The sequence below is a fragment of the Anneissia japonica genome, unplaced genomic scaffold (assembly GCF_011630105.1).
Source record: "Anneissia japonica isolate Jap-2015-1 unplaced genomic scaffold, ASM1163010v1 scaffold287835_len3118868_cov185, whole genome shotgun sequence".
NCBI classification, from domain to species: domain Eukaryota; kingdom Metazoa; phylum Echinodermata; class Crinoidea; order Comatulida; family Comatulidae; genus Anneissia; species Anneissia japonica.
This window is the reverse complement of record NW_022737223.1, coordinates 1,254,651-1,278,102: the sequence shown is the minus strand read 5'-3', so window position 1 is coordinate 1,278,102 and position 23,452 is coordinate 1,254,651. Positions and strand designations below refer to the sequence as shown.

Here is a 23,452-nt window from a genome sequence, read left to right as displayed (position 1 = left end):
AACTCTTTTTTTAGTAGCTTTTGATAAACAAATTGTTGGGGTTCAAACTTAATTATGTAAGACATAAGTTTAAAAGAAAAACCATTCAAACAAAAGCTTATAAAAATGTTACATAATATTAATAATAAACTTATTTACAACAATACAATAGTTCTGTCACCCAATGCTTGCTCTTTTCCAAGGCCATTCATTATAAATAAGCTCCGTAATCATATCAACAAAACTATCAAGGAAAAGAAAGTTTAAAAGTGAAAACTTGTTTGCGTGTGTAATTGGTATGTTACGGTTGCGAATATTGTCTGTAAGATTTTTCCATAGAATCTAGCTTGACTACTTGTATTGTCAACTTTGATTTTTCTAATTTAAATGTTCATGGGCAAGATTTTTGTTTTCAAAAATTAAAGAATTATCTTAGTATCTTACAAGTGACACTGACAGGGTGTGACATCCAGGTCTTAAGCTGCCCAATACTTATGGATAATTACAGGCACTGCTGAGCCAGGAATGATCAGGAAAAGAACTTAATATGCGCTGATCTCATCTTTCAGAGTCATTAGTTACCATGGTGATGGCCTTAAACTTTTCCCCCTTTGGTGATGGAACATAAATTAATGAGCTATTGGACCAATTAGAAGAGGTCCTGATACCAGGCCAGTACTTTGATGGGTTTGCATTTAGCCAGGTAACTAGGCCCAGCTGGGAGGCTTGTCATTACTGTTGTTAACTTCTAAAACCCTAGGTAATTGTTCTTGCGAAAAGTTTATTATCTGCTATTATGAGCTATATCATCATAAACAATGCTGCAAGAACACATGTTTTTTTTTTCAAAGACATTCTCATAATTCATTGATTCTTACAGTATGCTCCTGTGATCTTGTATTTACTTAGCTTAAAAGTTGTCTTATTTCCATCAATAAACTTCAGGTATTGGCTATTCTATGGTAAGTTCTCGAAAACCCCTAAAATGTTAACTTTAAAAATTAATTTTAATCAAATCGATTTCAGTGACACATGAATGAAAAAAAAGTTGCTTTACAGATGTTTTAATGCAAAATTGGCACACTATAGCCCAAACATTTTTAGGTCAATGTAAACAGTGGAATTTTTAACTTTTTCAGCTTATTTTAATTTACGTGTAGTCAATTCTGTAATTTATTAATCTACTATTAGTATTATTTTTTAACAACTCATCCATGTATTTAGTCATTGATTTGTAATGATTCAGATTAATTTATCCTATTTGCATTTACACTTTCACTTTATGTATTATTTTCACTGAAGTATTATTTTCTCAGGTTTGGCAAAGTTTAAGAAATCTATTTTACAAAGTACAAGAAATTTTCCCAACGTTTGTCACAAGTTTGGTAATATCGTAGGAAACAATTTCACTGACCTAAATAATTGATTTCACAAATACCTACTTTGCAGGTAAAATTAAAATGTATTACTAGTCACCAAAATATGAGAAAAGGACGGGGTATGGTAAGGGAGTAATTAGGTTTATGAACATATTTATTTGTTTCAGAAATTCTTTAATCAATGTTGGTGAGAAGTTTCATGACATTATTTTTTAGTCTTGTCACCTTTTAAAGAGTGTCTACTTAATAATATCTTTTGCTTAAATTTGTGTTTTTGTTGTGTCTACTTTCAATTTTTGACAAGTTTAGAGTCATGTATATTGGAGATTGTGAACTTGTTAAGTTCGCGATGAGTCATCCGACTTCACAGGTGTATGCTTCAGAGTGTGGATCCACTCTTTCCGCTGCATTTTCCTTCTCTGCCTTTCCCCTCGCTTACTTTATTAAAACGATTAGTTTTCAGCAAATTAATAACCATTTACATGGCAGCATATGTTGGCCTGCCTGATCCTATGATATTGTACCTAGAGCAGTTACTAATTTTTTTTGTTTTTTACAGTTTCTAGTAGCCTTATAGTTTAACAGTTTCTATGTTTCTATTTTTGTGCATTTTGCAGTGCTTGATCCTATAATATACCTTTTAATAAACTGAATTCTTTTTTAGTGTTATGAGTTACTGGTGATTAAAATCAGTTGTAATGAAGTAGTATTACTTCTTTTTGAGTCTAAAATTAGATACCGTATTATCTCTAATAAACACCCCCCTCTAATAAACGCCCCCTCTGAGTTTTTTTCATTTTGCAATGAGTGCCCAATCAATTAACATGGGTATCCATTCCAAAAATCGGAGAGATTCTACCAACAGTTCATGAGGCCGACAATGTTTTTGACAAGCAAGCGATTGCTGTTGTGAAAGGAGAAGCACCGCGCTGCATCGTCGGACATTTACCCCAAGAGAACTCGAAGATATTTCATTTCTTTTTGAAACACAAGGGAATTATTGATATTCAAATAACCAGCAACAAACGAAGGAACAGCAACATAGCAGGAGGCCTGGAGATACCCTGCACATTAACTTGTTCCTCTACAAATAAAGAATTTTTGATTTTACAATTCACCTCTAATAAACGCCCCCCTTGAAAAAATGCAACGCCCCCGTGGCGTTTATTAGGGACAATACAGTATTACAACTTCCACGAAAAGTATAGAGTATAATTAAGGAACAGAGTTGGTGAATGTGTAAGCAAACACATCCTGGTCTATTAAGCATTGAGTATTGGTTGAGTGCTAAATTTAATGAATGCTATTTATCTGCTTTCATGCTAATTAGCCAACTGATAAAGGAATCTTCCCAAGGCTGTTGCTACTTCAAATTAATTTATTTAGGTGGAAGACCCAGTCTTTCCACCTGTTTATCTAATGCTCTACTATTTTATGTGTTGATGCAAATTTGTGCGCACTTGTGTTTTTAATTAATTAAAAGGTATGATTGGAAGATGATTGAGAATATATTTGTAAGTTGTTTTTATGATAGAAATCTAATCCAGTTCAAATCTAATCTAAACTTCCTTTGGAAATGACGGTAATTCCTTGTACTCTTTAGAATTAAGCCTTAATTAGAGAAATTCACTTGGGATAAATGACACACACCAGGGGTTGGGCTTAAAAGGAAGTATAGTTGATAGGACATTACTATAGGCCCCTGGGGAAATCTTTTAACAACTATCCCCTTTAAAGTTTTAGAGGGTTATGTTTAATGTTGTAGAAACATGGGCCCTATGCCAGTGCCATATATCCATGTAATCAGATCTTTTCCCCCTCAATTATTACAGAAACAACCATTTGACTAAAGCAGGCCCGTAGCCAGGGGGAGTTTCATGGTTCTGGCAAATCCCTGTTTCTAGCAAACCTCCCCCTTTTCTAGCGAACCCCCCATCCCTCCCCCCCCCCAATCAAATTTCCTGAACGAGTCATCCAACCCAAATAATGTACTTCCAACCCACCCAGATTCAGATGGAATGTTTTGCTGCAGATCTTTTTGAAACATAACTACTATTACAAGATTATTTAGACTCATAGAAAAAAAAAAACCTCTGGCTTCAGGGGTTTTATCTAGCCCACCACTAAACACTAACACTCACATCCAGAGAACCCCCTTCTTTGAAGCACCTGGCCAGAGGCCTGCATGGTATTTATAAATTTTTAAACAGTGTACTACGACTGTGTGCTGTTGTCCCATTCTCTGTGAGGCCTCTTTCATTATCGTCTTTCATTAGGGGTTGAATTAGCAAAGCTTTTCATATGGTAAGAGGCTTGTTACAAACAAGAGGTTGATAGACTTTCCCTAAGGTAGTACTTATGCCTACACTTTAACCCCTTCCTCCACCCTATAAAGCATTTGTTTTGTACTCTTTTGAAAATGTTAAAAATTATGGATGGCCCCTTAGCAGGCCCTAACTCTGAAGTCAGATGGCTGAAATGGTTAAAATTTCTCATGAAATATATATAATTATTAATATGGTGACATTAATTACATAGGCCTACATAATTATTTTTTTAATATATTCCAAAATAAAAAATTTAGTATACTTTATCTTACTGAAATGGGACTATAAAATGTTAGCCATGTTTCACTTTATTAAAGCCAGTCTGATGAGCAGCTGGTTAATTGATTATTAATTTACATATGCAAATGAGGCTGATAACATTTGAGTGTTTGTTTTCACACTGGCTGCACAGGATCTTTCTGCCTCTTGTTTTTTACATGCAAATTAGTGATTCAGCCTGCATTTAATTAGGAGGTAGATCTTTGCCTGCTAAAGCCATTTAATTCCAAAGCATTGCCAGCCCCAGTAGAGAAAACACTTAATCCTGCATTTTACCAGGCTCTATTAAATAATAATAGTCCTCCCTTTACGCTGCTGCAAACCAACTGTTGATACTTGATTTTTGAACCATGCTAGACAATTACCAGTCTAGACGCTAACTATAGTAACCAACGCCATTGAAGTTATATAAAAAATTAGGGGTATGCATTTTTTACAAGGTTAGTTACCATATTAAGGAATTTTATACATTGGATGATGTACTTTTTTTCTACTTTTACCATTAAATCCATTAAAAACAGAACAGTAATAATAGAATTTTATTTGTACAGTACTTTTTTGGAATGTTAATAAAAATTTCAGCTAATTATTAACTGCAGTATGCATTTTTAAAATCCCAAAATATATACTGTAAGCTAAGTCTATGATTTACATATGCAAATTTTATCTATAATCTTTGACTGTCAACTAATCCTAGCTGACTTAAGCCACTAATGAATACGTCTCTTCTTTTTTAACATAATGCTTAAGGTTGTTTTAGTGTGAATTGTCCATCCCAGCCATTGTCTTGCTAATTTTCATTAGCCAGGCTAGTGGAACAATAGGCTTCACTGAAAATAACTGGACAGTTTTTCATTAGTTGGAACAGTTAGAATTACTCTGTGATAAACTGATAACACAAACAGTAGGATCCTCTCCTCCCTTGCTTGACATTGCACAGGAAAATATAGGCAAGTATCAACATTTTTATTACCATAAATCTTATTTTTATTTTACTTTAAAAAATAATGCTTTAGGATGCAACTGGTGTTTACTTAAGTCACAATCGTACAGGACACCCCGGTAAGTTTACCAGTAATAAAAGTTCAGTGCAAACAACCCAGGAAACTTACTTTCAGATAACTTACCCGAACCAAGCGGTTAGTTTATTTAAACCGACTACCATTTGTCCAGGAAAGTCCATTGCGAACAGCGCAAGTCGGTTAAACTCTCACGAGTCTCTGAAGTTGATGGCATGTACCACTCTGTAGGGCTTTTCACGACTCGGTTAGTTTTACCATTGCTTATGGTAAAACTAACCGTGTCAGTCCAAGTGCGAACAACAGTAAGATTTACCAATTGGAATGTTACCAACGGTCTCGGTAAAATCTTCCCTTTTTTAAATCCAGTGCGGCTTTAGGCTAAAAAGGCATGGCCTGATAAAAAAAAAAAAGTTCATGTTTTAAAGCATCATTCTATTAAGTAAGGAAATATTTTCTATTTTATTCAACACCATTAAATGTCGGCTTCCAGATTCAGGTATTGATCAAAGCAACATATCATTGATCTTTGGAGCAGAATGCTTAGGTCACCTAATCCCCTTCGTTACGTAATCGACACTTAATTAAACTCATTTATCTTCCTGCACATCTATTGTTTCTTTCCCATGCCAAGTTGCAGCTGTAAGAATCACTTGTACAAACCTCCTTGAAAGGCTGGTTTTAAATATGAAGGTGTTAAACTGTTACTGGTTTATTTCAATTATCCACTGCTAGAGAATTTCAGTTTATTATTATTTATTTATTTATTTCTATGTGATTACACTTTCAGTGACAGCATTAGTATCACAAGTGGATCACAAGTAAAAAGAATAAAAGAAAAGCAAAACGAAAAAAGAAATTGAACTTAAAACTAGAGTGTCAAAGAAAAACTATGTACATAAATATAAAACTACTGTATCTAAATCTTACTGTGCCTAAATTACTTAAAAATTACTTATTTTAAACAAAATTGAAATGGAAAAGGCAAAAAGAAATATCTATTAAATTTTTGATACAATAGTTTGTCTAGAAGAGAGTAAATAAATAGTGTTAAACTACTGTCTACTGTACAGAAATATACATTTAATATATTTATCATTCTAAAAACATAGATTTGTAAGCCAGAGTAGTGTGAGACAAAACAAAAAATATTGGACAATTCGCTTAAGAATAAAAATACTCGGCAGATTTTGGTGTCCAGCAACAGAATACCAGAATTGTGCATAAAACAAAATACCCATTTTTTGAAACCCCTGGCTTTAAGTTCATATTTCAGGTTTAAAAGACCTTCCACTATTTAGTCACTGCATTGGGACATAAGACATTTTGTCATTCAGCGTAGGGACAAGACAGGTGTACCAAAATGAAATCTGAAGTTGGGTGCAAGTCAGCTTTTAATAATTAACAAGATAAAGCACAGTGTACCATAAACAAGGATCAAATTATAATTACGTCATTCTTCATCTGTATATTTAATTTCAGACTCAATTGACCTTACAGAAAACAGATTACTCTCAGTAACCATGGTAGCAAACCTAGGTCAATTAGAGCTATTTTCAGTAGAAAAAAAAAGACCTAGATTTCAAAATTCCTCTATGAATTCTGGTGATGAGCTTTTAAAATTAAGCCTTGGAAATTGTCTGGGAATATTTTTTAATAGACTCCTAAAATATGGAATTGAAATTTGAGAATGCGATGTAATGAATACTCGAGACATGAGTTCTGTGGATACATAGAATGCAATCGTAGCAAAAAAAAATTCTTGATTGAAGAAAACTGATTTTGATTTGCATATGATTAGGGAGGTAAAAAATCAACAGTGAAGTAATGACGACGCTATTATGAAAGTTCTGGGTATTAGCTAATGTAAATAATTGAGGCGCTTTGATTGGGAACTGAGAAAAGGTGATTGTGTATAGAGTGATAATTGGTGGCTGGTTAGTGCAGTGTATGTGCATTCAACCGGAACAAGGTATGAATCTGCACCCCTTGTTGGGCTGCACTGCTTTGATAAAGTGGCTCTTGTTAATTGGCATAGAACAAGGCCTGAGCAGGAAGTTAACATTCCTGAGTATCTGGACATAAGATATCATCTGCACAGCCTAGCTTGATTTTATAACCACTGGATTTATATATATCATAATCTTTAGTTCAAGGTAAGAGAGTTGAAAAATATAGACTAAACTGTCATATTATTTCTCTGTTGTATAGGCCTATTATAATACCCTACTGGTTGTGGTGGCAGTGATTGGTTGAATTGGTCTGCTGAGGCCATGTAAACAAAATATGGGGTGTTTTTTTTATATCCCGTTTATATAAAATGGGACAAACCATTTCACATGTGCTGTATTATAGTGTTGATTCAAGTTTTGTAGAATTTCTAATCTAAATGTTGTAGACATGAGTCAAGATGGGTCAATAAATCTGTTAATGTTTCTTACTACCTTTGTTGTCTTCTAAAACAATCTAATTTGAACAATCAGACCATATTTTACATTGCCTGAGCACTTTATGGAAAAGGCGAAAAAAAAAACATTTTAAAAATGATAGGCAACGTAAGATACTAAATTCTTTAAAATTTGGGTTTAAATTTGTATTATCTGTTCTTAAAATACTGTTAATGTTCACTTTTTTTCATAACTTTTGGATCCTAATTAGAATTAAATTGTACTTTATTTTAGATATTGAATTAATATGATTATAACTATGAATTTCTTTAATGTGTTTTCCTATTTTCCATGTAAAACTCAAAAGGAATTCTGGATTTCATAAATTAATTCGCATTTCTAAACTTAGTTTAGTAATGCTACCAAGAAAATACTAATGATTTTTTTCTTTCGAGTGAAAGAATGAAAAAAATTCAAATTAGTCATTGCAATTTTGTATGTACATTTAGAGTAGACTTTGCGATCTCCACCATGTCAAAGATCATTAATTTTTCTTCTGGCTCATAAATCATCATTATAAGATATTAGCTGCAGAATCTGAATAAATGCCTGTTTATGTCGCATTTATAATTAGCATCCAGAAATATTTTATATAATTATCATTTTGTATTTCCACTTTTTATTGGGACTTCATATTATTTTTGCAGGTTGCATTAGGCCAAATAAAAAAATATTGTGTTTCTCATAATAGTTATAATAATAAAGGCTCATTTTTTCTAAAGTTATATGTCAAAGCAGAGGCATATGGTAGAAATTGCATATCTAGGCCTATTCCAGATCCAGACACCCACACGGATGTTGCTATGATAAGGATGTTTGATTTCCTAAAAGGATTTCTTTTTTCTCAGTTTTCCTTAATGAAAGTTTGAAAATGAAGGAGGAAATTCCCAAAAAGATGGAAGCATAAAATGAGAAACATAGTCATTTTATTTAGTCTTATTTGTTTCTTTTTATGAACCTTTGATACAATCATGATTTCTTTGTCATGATCTATGTAAATGATGTCCTTAGTCAGTGACACGTGCTTAGCATTGCCCAGGCTATATAGCTTGTTTCTAGAGGCATTTAGCAATGTGTTATTAAAGATATTTAAATTAATGTCTTGTTGGCAATGCAATAAAAGAAGTGTTACAATTTGGGGCTCTTTATAGAATATAGGGGATTACGGTAGCCACATTTTCCACAAAACCATTTCAAATTATAAAAATTTATTTTTTGTAGTTTTTTTGCTTTTTCGTTATTGATTTTGGAAACTTATATTATTTGTGACGACTTTCTTTTTTGGCTCAGAGGAATTTAGTATTTCTTTATCGCTTAACGTAATAGTAATAATAGTGTAGTTTTTAAATAGGCCTGTAGCGCCAAATCCATCAAACATAAGATGCTCAGGGTGCTTGATATGTGGACTAGGAACTCAATGACTTTCTTCACCCCAAGGGTCCCTTCATGTCTGTGCTACCCAGTAACCCAGTACCAGCAACTCTCGTCGTCCACCACAGGAGCTGTCTGTTCCAGTACACCAAGCTATCCCCCTACTCGTCTCGAAGGATGTACTGGGTTCTTTATAGTGCACACGAGCCTGTATACACCTGGGCCTATGGTGTATAGTCCTTATCCGAGAAGACTTGTTCTACCACCAGAATCATAGACGAGCGTGCCGTTCGAACCAGCGCTGATATTATGGCTGTAGCTTGCGGCGCCCCTGCTAACCGCTTGGCCATTTGACTTGCCTATGGCTATTGTTTAATACCTATCCTTAAGATGTCAATCAGGTTTGATTTAATCCATAGAACTTGTACCATTTTCGAAAGGATTTAAGTCTGTATCTGCTATTTATAGTGATTGATGGCTTATGTTATCGATTGTAATGTTTGCAAAAAACGTGTTTTCTTTTTGTGTTCTCTCAATCTGTTTATTAACTTGTGGTTAAGTGGAAGGATAGATGTAATATTGCTGTAGATGTCAGGAAATTGCATATGGAAAACTGCCAATGTTGGGACAGTATACTTAAAACCAATCTAGTTATTCTGAGTATAAGACAAGATGAATTGATCGAGTTAGAAATCAAAAATAAAAATATGTTCATTTTTTTTTTTTTTTTTGCCAAAAAATAAAAACTTTAAATATTAGCAGGTACCTAGATTTATTTCCAAAGGCAAAAAATAAAAAAAAAGAATTTGTTGTAATTCTTTTAGATGTCCCAACTATATAGATCACCGGTTCTCAAACTATGGTTCGCGACCCGAGATTGGGTTGCCAGAATATATTAGAGGGTCGCAAGATTCTTCAGGATTTTTTTAATTCAATTAATTTATCCTGCTAAACTATGCCATGTAATAAAGAGAATGCTTTCAAATTATCATTTAAAAATTTATTTCGTTTTGTTTGCAAGTTGATGAGCCATTTTGACTATCTGGGACATTTTTTTTTTATTTCTCGGAAGGGCCTTGGCAAATTGCTTGGACGTATGTTTGGGTCGTTGGCCAAAAGGGTATTATATTATTATTACCCACCTAGTCTTGAATGTGGACCTACATTTTGAAGAGAATTCCTGGTACGTATAATTGGATTTTAAACATTAATGGTGAAAATCCCTTGTACTTTACTTGGCTTTGATTTGTGCAAAGCTGGCTAATGTGGCAACATCACATCACCTTGACAACAGTTTGAACTTGGTGCATTATGCAATGTAGGCTGATAGGGTACTGTACAAGGCAGTTCAAAATAGATGCAATATTGTAATCAGGTGATTAGCAACAGGAGGGGAAAAGTGATAAAGAAATCGTCGATTGATATAAAATGATGAAAAAATGTATTGTCATGGTTGGTATTCTAAATGAATTGCATGGTGTTAATGAATTGTATAATATTCTATATAATAATTTAAACAATTGTATAGTGGATAGATTTGTATAGTGGAAGTAAACAAAGTTTCTTTTTGCTTGACAAAATGATAAATTGTATGATTGCATTAATGAAGATAGAAACTATATTCGTTAGTAAAAAACCTTGTCATAAACATATTAAATTGATTTGATTGTTTATTCAGGTTTTTCTATATTGTCTATTCATTAGTATTAAAAGATAAATCTTAGTTTTTATGATACCTAATGTTGATTTAATAATGCAAATAAATTGTATTGGTTCCCTCACTCACAATTCTTCCTAAGGAAAACTAGCGAAGGTTATTACTTGGTGGAAATAAAGTTTCATTGATTACTGATATTCTCCAAAATAAGAAATATTCTACTGCTGGACACACTAGCAAAGTGATCAGTGTCTTGGTATTGCAGTATCCCAAATTTGATTCCACTAAATAGTACCAATGGGAACCTCATTGGACTCTGTTAAGGGGTTAGGTCATCGTTACTCATCAAGTATGCTTTAAAATATGGCGTTTATCGTCATGTATTAGATATAAGTTGCCAATTACTACCATCTAATGTGAGAACGAAACATTTCACTCTGAGGTTTTGACATACTAGTATGTTGATCAGTAGCCATTGATGTGATTTTCATTTGTAAGGGGTGGCCAATTTTGGTAATTAGTCAGAGATTAATCAGTAGTGATAATTATATTTAGAATATTTGGTGTCTATCGCAGTATTGCCCTGTAATAAATAATAATCAGTAGTGATAATTATATTTAGAATATTTGGTGTCTATCGCAGTATTGCCCTGTAATAAATGTAATAATAATCACACAAGATGTTTACTTTCTTAGCTGATGTAAAATTTTATATATTTTTTTAAAAGTGTTTAAACACAGTTGTATAATTTCTTTGTATTTTATTTTCATTGCTCGAATTCCATTCCTAAACTAGCTTAAAATTGGGAGGTTTGTAATTGCGAGATGTTACAGCTTTAGTCAGTTTAAAATTTCATGCAAATTAATGTACTCTAAATTAACAAGGAAAAAAATGTTTTCATGCTAATTAATGTACTCTAAATTAACAAGGAAAAAAATGTTTTCATGCTAATTCTCAATTGAAATCTCATTTTAATAAGAAATTCAAATGTTTTTTTATTGTTTAAGGTTATTCACCGCAGAGTAGATAATAAATTACAATTTTTAATAATTTTTTCAAAAAAGCCAGAACATAAAATCACACTTTGGAAGAATGTTGGGTGTGATATCAAATATGATTTGCATATTTATATGTTTGACATGAAATCAAATTCTGTTGAGTAAATAAATATATTAAAACTGAAACGAACAGGTGTTTTTTAAATTATGCTTCGTATAATTTTTTATTAGAACCTTGAGCATTCCATAGTTTCATTGCAAAAATCATATTGAATATAAAAGCAGCACAATATTCATTCTCTATCCAAATATTTAAAAGTGGTTCACAATGCTGACAACAAAATTATATTGAACAGAAAGAACCCCATCCAATTCAATTCTATAAAGTAATGAATGGTTTATTATACAAGTGAATTGGCACCTAGAAGTATGGTTTTGCATTTTGCTCATGCTTATACAATCTCGCATCTTGCTTTATAATGACATCCAGGTATATTAGGGTGTCATTACTCATCAATAATGTTTAAGGTATATTTTCATAAAGTCGTAATAATTGGATATTATTTTTTTCAAGGATGTTCTTAACTTGAGTCTTGCTTTAATGGTGAGATTACTATTGGTTATGTGCAATTAGATTAATTGATTATTTTTGTTCTTGCATCTTCGATCAAGTTCTGTATGTACAGTACTTGTTAGTTGATTATTTTATTTTCATATATGTTTTGTATGAGATCATTCATTAATTATTTGTTCTCATTTCATGAGTTATGTATGAGAATGTTGTTTGTTCTCATCTCAATAGTTCTTAACTCATGATTCCCATTCATATTTGTTCTATATGAGATGGTTGATTGATTGTTTGTTCTCATACAAGTTCTGTATGAGATTGATTATTTGTTCTCATATAAGTTCTATATGAGATTGATGATTGATTATTTGTTCTCACACAAGCTCTGTATTAGATTATCCATTGATTACTTTGTTTTCATGAGTTATTTATGAGATTGTCCATTGGTTACTTTGTTCTTGCATCGTGTGAGGTGTGTATACCATAGATTGAATTTTGGTTTTCATGATATGATTATTGATTGTTTATTTTGTTCTGATACTTCATGAGATGTATGAGAATACTCTTTATTCCTTCTCACAAATCATGCATGAGATTTTGACAATTTGTGTTCTCACATCTTATGTACAAGATGGCTAATTGATTATTTTCTCAACACATGAGATTCCAATGTGATTATTGATGGATTATTATTTATTCCTCAACCTCATGAATTCTTCCAATCAATATCTCGCGAGTTATAATTGTTTCCGATCAGTTAATGTACAAACTGCCAGTGTTTTGTTGGAACACATAATGGATAAATTGTTTGCTTCATCAGAAACTTAATTTTGTTTTTGACTATTGCAGGCGATAATTCAGCGTCTGGTTTTTGGTTATGTCAACACTATGCAGATTGAGCAGCAATTTGTGTTGCCTGGCCACATCTAATTAAGTCCGTAATTTCAGAAATATTGATTAGCAGAAGGCACTCTTAATGAGAATCAGTGATTAAAGGAAAATTTTGATTTAAGCCAACGAAGAAGATTTACAATAATGGGGCGCACACTCCAGATAAATGCTAGGGCTACAATGTGGTTGCCGTGGTCTTATCATCTGGAGTGGGAATTAGCATAGCTGTTGGTCCCTTGTTTGTTCGCTTATGAAGATGTTGGTGAAGTGTTGATTGAGCGTTCAAAGATAATCAAGGTTTAATAATTATAAAATAACCACTTCAGATTTATGTAAAAAAAAAATGGTTTCATGTATTATCGTTTCATCTAACGTTGCTTATAGTGTGTCTTTGTTTTTTTGTTTTATTCTTTTGCCATTGAAAACAATTTTATGTGTAGGCTAATGTAGTCTAAAAAGGGTTATTCATAAAGTGTAGTCTCCGGGATTTTTTTATGCAGATATACTAGTATTTTCCTCCCATAGAACAATTGATTCCTGTGTTATGTATTATACACTGAATATGAACATGTTGTAAATTAATAAAATTATTGTATTGTTTTAAGGCAGATTCTGTGAAATGTTTAGTTAGAGTCAGTTGTTGATACATACATTTGGAATTTGATTTTGTTGTGCTCCATTGATCCAGTCTTCTTTGACACAAAACATAATAAACATCATTTATGTTCTTCATAGTCACCTCACCTTTTTAAAGTACTGTATTTCAAATTAACAGTGTTGACCAAGAATTCACCCAACTCCTAGTTCCTCTTTCTTCAATAATAGAATAGCTTGTACACTTAATAAATGTTGACAGCCTTAAAGAAATTAACCTCTATTTTGCCTCTTGCATTTGTTACCAGCAAAGATGTTAAAACAATCAGAAATTGAATTAATGACCCTACAGCCTACTGAAGTGCAGGACGAACCCTTGGGATTAAGTATTGGTTCTTTGGGAACAGTTGAGAATGTGTCCAAGTGCTTCGACACATATTGTGTACTAATCAGAAATTTAAAAGAAAGTTCTGCTACAACGGCCTGGTATGGCCTGGTATTTCACAGCAAGTGGAAACTTTCATGCTAATGAAAATATGAGAATGGTATCTATTTAACAGACTTCTTTCAAGAGAATGCACATTCTGTGTTTCGACAAGATTTCTGGAAACAAAGTGTATATTTTACCAGGCTACAGTAACCGAAATTTGCCTGTATTTTATATTTAGGGATAGTGCGCCCTCACTACATGGAAAAGCTGCAAAATTCAAATCAAAATATTGATGATTGACTGTATAATTTTGACTTGTTGACCAATCAGAATAGGGCAGGGGTGGATGGATGGAGTTATCCCATAACCGGCAGAAATCTGAAGAATTATTATTTCCAGTGGGGACCTTCTGGTGGTGATTGGGCAGTACACCGGGAGACAATCCGGGAAGACGCACTTGTTTCGCAAACGTGTAATCTCACATCAAGTTTAGCACAAAGCGCCACCAAACATTGTTTATCTAGGGTTTGTTAACTGTTTAAACGTTTATGTTTGATATAATACATCAAGGTCCTACTTATGTATAATATTTCACGGTACTACTTATGTATATTCTGATGAAGCATATCCCACGAAGGCCTACTGTACATAAGTTAAATCATCTTTTCCCCCTGTTGTTTTGTTACTGTCTGGAATTGCTATCTACTGTTTCCGTGCAACATTTGTAGTAATTAGAAATCAGAGAAAGTTTAATTGAAAGTGATTTACCATGGTAGTGCCTTTCCTGCATTCATTAGCTCCACCAATTAATTGACGTCAGTCCAGCAAACTTATGCCTCTTTGTTTTTATACTTAATATCTTAAACCTGGCACTTAAGAATGTTTTCACATCACAAGTTTACTGCCCACTGACTAGTCTGTTGATAATTATTGTATTTTTTTTTTAAATTGTAGGGAAAGTATGAATTAGTTGTTGTAGTGCCCACCCTGCTGCTGTAATGTACAAGGTTCAATCAAGTAAAAGATTATTACCAAATTTCTCTTATCTATTCATCCTCTTCCCTTATACCCACAATTAATCTAATCTTATTATTTTTGGTTTTTTTATTTTTATATAAACCCAAGTAAAATTGAACATCCATCGTGTATTTGGCAATTACCTCTCATTTTGCATGAAAATGAAAATAAAGTTGAACAGGTATAATATCCCACAGCTGTTATAACTTGTTGCTTCCAAGAAAATAATGGTTCATTTGAATAATTTTTTTTTGTAATTATGCTAAATCTACTAGAAAAGGAAACTTATTTGTAGGTAAGAGGCGTGTACACAAATGAAAACAAACACCATTTGCCTGCAGTTGGCCCCATTGGCCTATTAAATATAGCAACAAATCTTGTTTTTAGGCCATTTAAGAACATGATTCAGAATCATTTTTTTTTGCCATTGGCCTACAGTGTAATAATAATGAGTGAAAAGATGCTATTTACTAACAATACATTTATTGCTTTTAAGTCAATTTAAGTAAATCTTTAACATAACATGTTAATTAAATTTTAAAATTAAATAAAAAGTTAAATAAAAAGCAATTATTATCTCACATTTATTTTTAAAAGCAACTCCAAAAATTGATCAATGGTCAAATCAATGATAGCCATTAAGGCTAAGGGTAATTTGAAGGGAAATTGGCTGCTAAATATTATAACAATATTAATCTAAATCTTGTAATAAAATAAGTATGAAAAATTAGGGTCTACATTTAATCAATTATGCAATTTTTCTTGGGTGTTACATTTTTTGTAATCCAAGTTATGATTGAACTAAATTTGAACTATATATTTTACATACTTTTCCAAACTTAAATTAGATTTTCGGAGAATTACTGCCTTCAGGGAGCAGTCATACCTGTTCGACCCACAGAATTGTTTTTTTTTTAAACTTAATAGCTCATCTAGTTCACTTGTTATTGGCAGACTATAGCATATAAGACCCAAGTATATATAAATAGGCACCAAAAATATTTCTACTTGAAATATCTATTCACTCAAAGTTGTGTTGGTTTTTATAAACAAAAAAATGTATAAAGGTACATGAAAGCGGCTCTAATCACCATCTTATCATAGCTTAGTGACTAATGAATTTTACATTTCTCCATAAAAAAAAAGGAAAGGATGAATGCAATCTTGAAGTTAATCAATTGTAAACTTGTTCGATAACCCCTTTAAAGTTTAAACAACGAAATGAAAATACAAAGCCTAATCATCCATGGGCATATATTAATATATCATAGTTACCATCCATTAAAAGTCTGTATCCATGAGTCTAATCAGCCAGTTTGATTAATAGACCTAGACTACAAGATTTATAATTAACCAAGCCTCCATTTATTGTGGCACAAACAGAATTACTGATAATAACCGGGGTTAAAGGGGTTCAGATTAGACAATTAGTAGTTTTAAATATTACCTCAGCAACAGGTTGTTAACAGGATGAACCAATATTTGCCCTGTTAATCAAATAAAAATTATCTTTAGCCTTGTTACTGAAGTAATTATCATTAGTGTAGAGGTGTGCTCCCACTGTACCAAACACTGCATAAGATCAAAGTACTATTATATGATTATATGGTGCAATATTATATAATAATGTAGACTAAATTGCAGCTATTATTGTTTTATGATTCATTGATGATTAAGTTCTTGTACAGAATTAGTTTATTATTAATGTTTTTATGTTGATTTTTTTCATAACCTTATTTTATCAACTACGTATTTAGTTTCAGTTAAGACTCTCGTGGCTGTGGATAAATATGTTTGATTACACCATATTTAGTTCCACATGTTCTAATGTGATGAATGACTGTTACCTGAAATAATGACTTAAATTAAGACTACACTTTTAGATTGTTAACTGATAATGTATCATGTCTCCCTTTAAGTTACTAACTGCTTAAAGCTATACAAATAATTCTTTGAACTAGTAGCTTTTAATGTTATTAGTATAATAGAATACATTGCTTCGTAGTTTAAATAACATCAAAATTGTGGCTTAATAAATAATGAACAAATATTGTAGAATCAAAGGCCTCTTCCTTTCGTTTACTGGTTGTATACATAAAGCCTGAAATTGATTTGAATTAAAGGGCTCTGTATTTTTTTAGGTTTTTAATAATAATTTACTTGAATCTACATATTATTGTCAGTGGCACACTTCTTAATGGAAAGTGCATACAGAACAATCAATGAAAGGCAAAGTAAACAGAGGGTGCTTAAACTAAAGTTTGAAACAAAGTTCAAATCAAAAGAATAGTGAACGTAGTATAGGCCAAATAAAATTAATTGCTAGTCACATCTCTGCCCTCATCAAATATTGGAGCCTCATGGAAAAATTTACTATTTGCTATTTTTCAAAACAACAGATTTTCTGAAAGCACGCTGTCAAGCCTAAAAAGAGGTGAGAACATAAATGCCAGAAATACATTACAAAGATTCATGTTAAAAGAAACAATTTTTATTATTTACCAGCCAATTTACCATTAGCATAGGATAGTAAAAAGCAAATAGTAAATTCCCTCACCAATAAATAATTTCGAATCTTGGGCATGAAACTAACAATTAATTTTATTTAGCCATTTGTTTAGCCCAATAAAATTGTTTCAATAGTAACCATAAGAATGACATGAAATCAAGTTGTATCCCTTTAAGTTCTTGATATTTACATTAGGCCTAAAATGTACTGCAATGGAAGCTGTATCCCTTTAAGTTGTTTACTGGTATTATACAGGAAGAAGTAGGCTCAATACTGAAAGTCAAGCGCCGGGTCATGGTTTAATTGGAACCAATAAATTGTGAGGCTAATGTTTTCTCCTGTGCCTTTGTTTAATGTTTTAGGAGCCCGGCAAATCATGTTGGCATTCTTAGCGGCATTAGATCAACAATGTTCACCTACAATTAGCAATCAGCCCATCACTTTCATATAAGCGATCAAACAACGCTATTTCAAAAAGCTGTGTTACTGAAAATGCTATCATCAAGATGAAAGAAGGAATAAATTAATCTGTAGAATGCAGTACACTTAGATTGACAATTTTGAAAAGAAAATGAGGATATATCCTTGTCTTTATTTATTTTTTTTCGAAAAAAGGCAAAATATAGCTAGGCCTATGCAGAACCTTGACACACTAGATACTCATTGCTTAAAAGCATGAGTAGCTTTTTGCAGAATTTTGTGTGAATGGTTTTTTTCTGTCAATAAAGACTTTTTTCATTTCTAGTTCAGATATGATTTTTCTAACTGTCAAAGACAAATGTAATATCAAGTTTTGTAAAATGGAAATTATTCTAGCAAAAAAAAGATCATTAAGTATTTTTATTGTTTGCTATTAAAAATGCTTGAACTGAAAGAACCTTCATGCCTTGCCTACGCATTTGGGAGATGTACAAATATTTATCGCTCTGTAATAGATGCGTTGATCATATGAAGAATATGAAATTGTATACATTTTATGACTAGTTGTAACCCAGCTGTTATTCTGGTTGAGACTCAAGTGGGACAGTTTGTTGGGTTGAGCAAAACTACTTTGTTGAAGAAAGCTAAAACATACGCAATTACGGAACATTTCTTCCTGAACATTTTGAAAACCACTGATCACTGAGAATTATGATTGCTATCAGGAAATAGGAACCAAGTAAACACTCATAGAATATGTGGTGGGAATAATAATAATAATAATAATAATACTTCAGAATAGCATCATCAATAATAAGGGTACAATTATAAATGTTCAGAAGCTGAGATTACTAAAAGAAAATAAATATTTGGAGTAACAAAAACAATGCTAATTGATCAGTGCTTTTCAAATAGAAGACAGTGTTTTTTTTTTCTATTTAAATTTATTTTGGATAATTTTTCTGTTCACATACATTTAGGTTTGTTAGAAATAAGATATTTTTAGGAATGTACAAAAGGGTAAACAAACAGTTGACTGCACTTTACCATTTACTGCATTAAAAAAAAAAATGCAAATTTGTGGTAAAAGTATTTATTTTGTTTTAAAATAAAATATTACATTTGCAATAAAAACATCCTTTGTTTTTTATTCTTTCAGATTGGTACATGTTGACAGTTCACAATCCAGTCAAATAAAAAGTGAGTAAACTTTTAAGAGAGAAAAAAAGGAGGTTATTCTGTCAAAATGTTTTTGAAAATTAGTTGTTTAACGCAAAGCAGGTGTTTAGGTCTTCTGGGGCAAGAAGTACATGTGTTCTGTCCTGTGAAATCCAGGTAAACTTACGGCCCAGAGTCTCGAGAAGAAGGCTTACGAACAGGCTTAAGTAATTGCTTGTTTAGGATTGGAGCAAATTACCGTGTGGATCAGAGAAAGGGCAGCAACGTTGACGAAAATCTAGACTTAATCTGCATTTCCCTGCAACACTGTTACACATCGAAAACATGCATGACTCGATTGATTTAGAAGTATTTAAAAGAATTACATCATTTACGATTTTCTCCTCTAAACCGAGATAATGCATAGAGCAAGTGGAAATAGCATTTTGTTTTTAAACGTAATTGTTACTAATGGTGTGGTAGAATATATAGCATATGTTTCAAATTTGAAATTGGGGGGAAAAGCGGTGATTTAATTGATAAGGTAACCATGTGACACTGGAGACGCCGGCTAAAGAAACCTTTCTTCTGAATGATTCACCATTTTGATATAATCTCGAAGAAATTAGATTTGTTATGACTTAAATTTTATTATCGTCTGTTCAATATTTTATACGCATTATTGTCAGAAGCAATTAACTACTTCGTACTCCTAAAAGTGTGCAAGTAGGATGAGAGATCTGCATTATGTTAAATAGTTGATGAGGTTGGCCTTTCAAAGAAAAAAACACAATGAATCGGCATGGTTAAAATAAAAAAGCTTAGAAGAATATAAGTAGCTTATAAAACAAGAACCTACAAAATATTTAAAAAAATAAACTCTGAAATTATATTTAGAAAAATTTAATTAAACCTTTGGAATATTTCATAAATGTATCAATAAGGTATCAACTTTTTTAAATATACACAGAATCTAAACAATTTAGTTTTCATTCATTAATTAGACATTTTACTTTTTAGTAAATTTAATGGTCAATGCAGAATATAAGAATGATATTACTTGCTTAAGTCAAATCCAAAATGGCATTGAAAAATTGTTCGACTTGGATAAAATATTGGACTTACAGATCGTTAATGGAAAACACAGCAATTTGGCCTGTAAAATAAGATCGACTTAAAAGAAATTGTTTGAGTTAGGCAAATTCGATTTAGACAAGTTTAACTGTATTTGTTAATGTGTTTATTGGCAAGAACGGTTTTTCCTGTTCTAATTTTCAATTAAAAGTTAGCATACATAACAATTTAATATTGAATTTTATTTACATGGGCCCTATAGTTTTACTCGAGTCATTGCAAGTCGGGACTAACAGCGGTTTGTACGTTAGTAACAGTTGATTCTCTTATATCTGGTGCCACCCACCGTTTCTATCAGGGTTCTTTGTCAGATTAAGCAGTGATTGCATTAAGGGCTCCCTAAGAATACTATACAGGACTGAATTGTTTTAACGCTCGTCAATAACAGAACGATTTTCCAGTACAAGAAAATCCATTGTAATTTGTAGTAATATAATAACATAGTCGGTTGGGGAGGGAAGACGTCATCGTCATGACACCACACGAAGGGGATAACTTGATTAATGAGTAGACAACGAACAGATCTAATCCAATTCTGACAAATTTACTAATTATTCCGACTTGTTAAAAGATGCAAGTGAATGGCACAGTGCTCGGAGTTGCGGGATCTGTTTATTGCTCGTCCGTGTTAATGAAGGGCGGCTGATAATGAAAACCAGGTATACTACGCCGATAATGAGCTTGTCGTGATACTAAATAAAACTTATTAGAGATCAGGTGATTAAGAACAATCTTATCTTATAATGTGCCTGGCAAAATGGAAGAGTTATCTTATCAATAATGGCGGCCATATGCAAATGAGCTTTAATCAGTGGGTTTGGGAGAGGCTTCAGTGATAATAATGGAGTAGCAGTTAAAAGAATCAACACCTACTGTACATGTGTCTCTGTACTAATAATGGGATCTTGATGTTATTTCTGCTCTGGAAATCTTTTTAAAGATTTTAAATTTGGAATTCTCTGAGAGGTCTAAGAGATATGATTTATGATGTGTTTGAGGATGATGATTTTGGTTCTGATAATACGAAACATGATGAGTAGCATTATTTGTATAGAATATGACATGGTTGCTATGGTATTCTAGTGTTAACTCTGCTCTCAAAAGTCCCAGATGATGCTTACAGTAGGATGTGATGATTGAGGATGGGTCTAATGATTGCATTACAGATGAGGTGTTAAGGAATGTTTAGTCAGGGTTCGAATCATGAGTAGGTCATTCTTAGCGAAGACACATCCACGGTATTGGTCTTGTAAAATGCGTATGTTGTTTGTTGAATGTATTTAGTCTTGCATAGTAATGCGTTGCTAGGAAGCAGATGGGTTTTTACATCATGACTGTAGGCCTGCTGTTTTCATTGCAAAGTAATTTTGAATGGTTAGATGTACAGTAGCACTGTATACATCTAAAATTAATTAATATATGTAATCATGTAACAGTAAAGTAAATATTTGGGTAAAGCTCAGTGTTTTGATATGATAGTGTGTATGTCTCAACAAAAATATAATTAATTCAAGAATAATTAAATGTATTTAATGTTGGTATTTAATGTGAAGGTCATTCACTAAAAATGTAATCGAGTGGAAATTGAAGTTCAACATCTATAGCATTCCCTTTGCATCAGAGATTCCAAGATCAGTAAATTTTACATCATTAAAACATTAATTTATCACCATATCCCCACTAGATTTGTGTCCCCAAAATCCCCCCAGAGCTTGCTTTACTTGTAGGAAACTCCGCTAAACTAGAAATGTTCATGCAGTTGATGATGATGATCATTTGAAGATGATCAATGCTGATGCCTTAAAGTATTAAAGTGAAATATGGGAATTCAGAAAGAATTTAGTTTAATAATAGTGGTCATTTTGAGAGTGAGGAAGACAGTGATGATAATTTTTGATCGTGATGATAAAGGTGCTATTGGGGATCATGATTTTGATGATGAACAACAATTGGTAAGGAAGAGATTGATAATGATGATAATAACAATGGTGCATCCAGGAATTTGAAATAGAGGGGAGGGGGGGCAGGGAAAGACTTTGACAGATGGAGGGTCTATACCACCTCAGCCCCACCATGGTTGGCGCTGAGGTAAGAACATTTACGATTATGTCACGTGTAGATGGTCAGAAATGGTACTCTCAGACTTAAAATTTGAATGTAATTTTTTTTTCCCTCCAATTTTTTACAATTTCGAGAAATTCGGGGAGGGATGGAGGGCAGGGCCGCTTTCCTCCCTCCTTGAATCTGCCACTGAATAATGTTATTTTGATGGTGGGGAAGATAACATTGTATTCATGATGAAATGATTGATGATTGGATGATATCGTCTGTGATGATAAGCAAATTAATGATGTCATCGTCATCATGATTGTGATTATGCCAGTGATACTGATTATGAAGAGATTGATCGTGATATTTGTGCAATGCAGAAGACATTAATAATGATATTGTCATAATTATGATTATCATGAAGAGATTGTTGATAATATTAATAATAATAAAACTGATAATTGTCATTTAAGATGATTTTGAGAATAATTGTGATTGTGATGATAATAATGGTTGTGCTTATTGCTGGTTAATAATTATGATAAGGTTACCACTCAAGAATGTGTTTCAATGATGGATGATACACTAAGAATTTGAAAGATTTTGGTGAGAGTAACCACGTGTGATGCTGCCACCAAACAGTGATCAATATTAACAGTGAAATATTTGTAATTAAATAACCTAAAATATTATTTATCGTGAAATATATTTTCATAACATCTCTAATTATGATATTCTGAAAGCGTATTCGCAAGAAAATCACTTGTGTAATGTCCATGTTTGTACGAGTGGTGTTGTTAATGCTAATTGGATATCTAAATTAGTGCTTCTAAAACCCTTTGTTGTTTCATTGCAAATGAAGACTAAGGAGTTATTAAAATCGAACTGCCTTCTATAGCACTTAGAATTTATTGCCATATGAATAATCCTGGATATTTTGATCATAGTCATAACGCTGTTTGATTATTCTCAGCTTATTTTCTAAATTGACAATAAATGCAATATCGTTCTAATTACCTTATTGTTCAGTTGCTAAACCACAGCTCAGAGTGAACTTAAACCTGGGTCTTGAACACTTCTTTGTCCTGATGATAATTGTCTCTGGCCTATCCATGTTAATAAAGCCTGACGAATATATGACAAAAAATGAATCTCTGAATTCTTCTCCATTAGTAATAAGCCATTACATTAAAACCCCCCCCCCCTTTTTCGATGGGCATTGCCA

General features: G+C 32.5%; 1 long non-coding RNA gene across 1 annotated transcript in view; it reads left to right on the top strand.

Annotated features, from left to right (window-relative positions):
• The window catches only part of LOC117117172, a 44,941-nt gene extending 24,962 nt beyond the window's left edge, over positions 1 to 19,979 (top strand). Inside the window, exon 3 of the long non-coding RNA XR_004446863.1 lies at positions 19,046 to 19,979. This is a non-coding gene — a long non-coding RNA (uncharacterized LOC117117172). The remainder of the gene's footprint in view (positions 1 to 19,045) is intronic.
• The last annotated feature ends 3,473 nt before the right edge of the window (positions 19,980 to 23,452 follow it).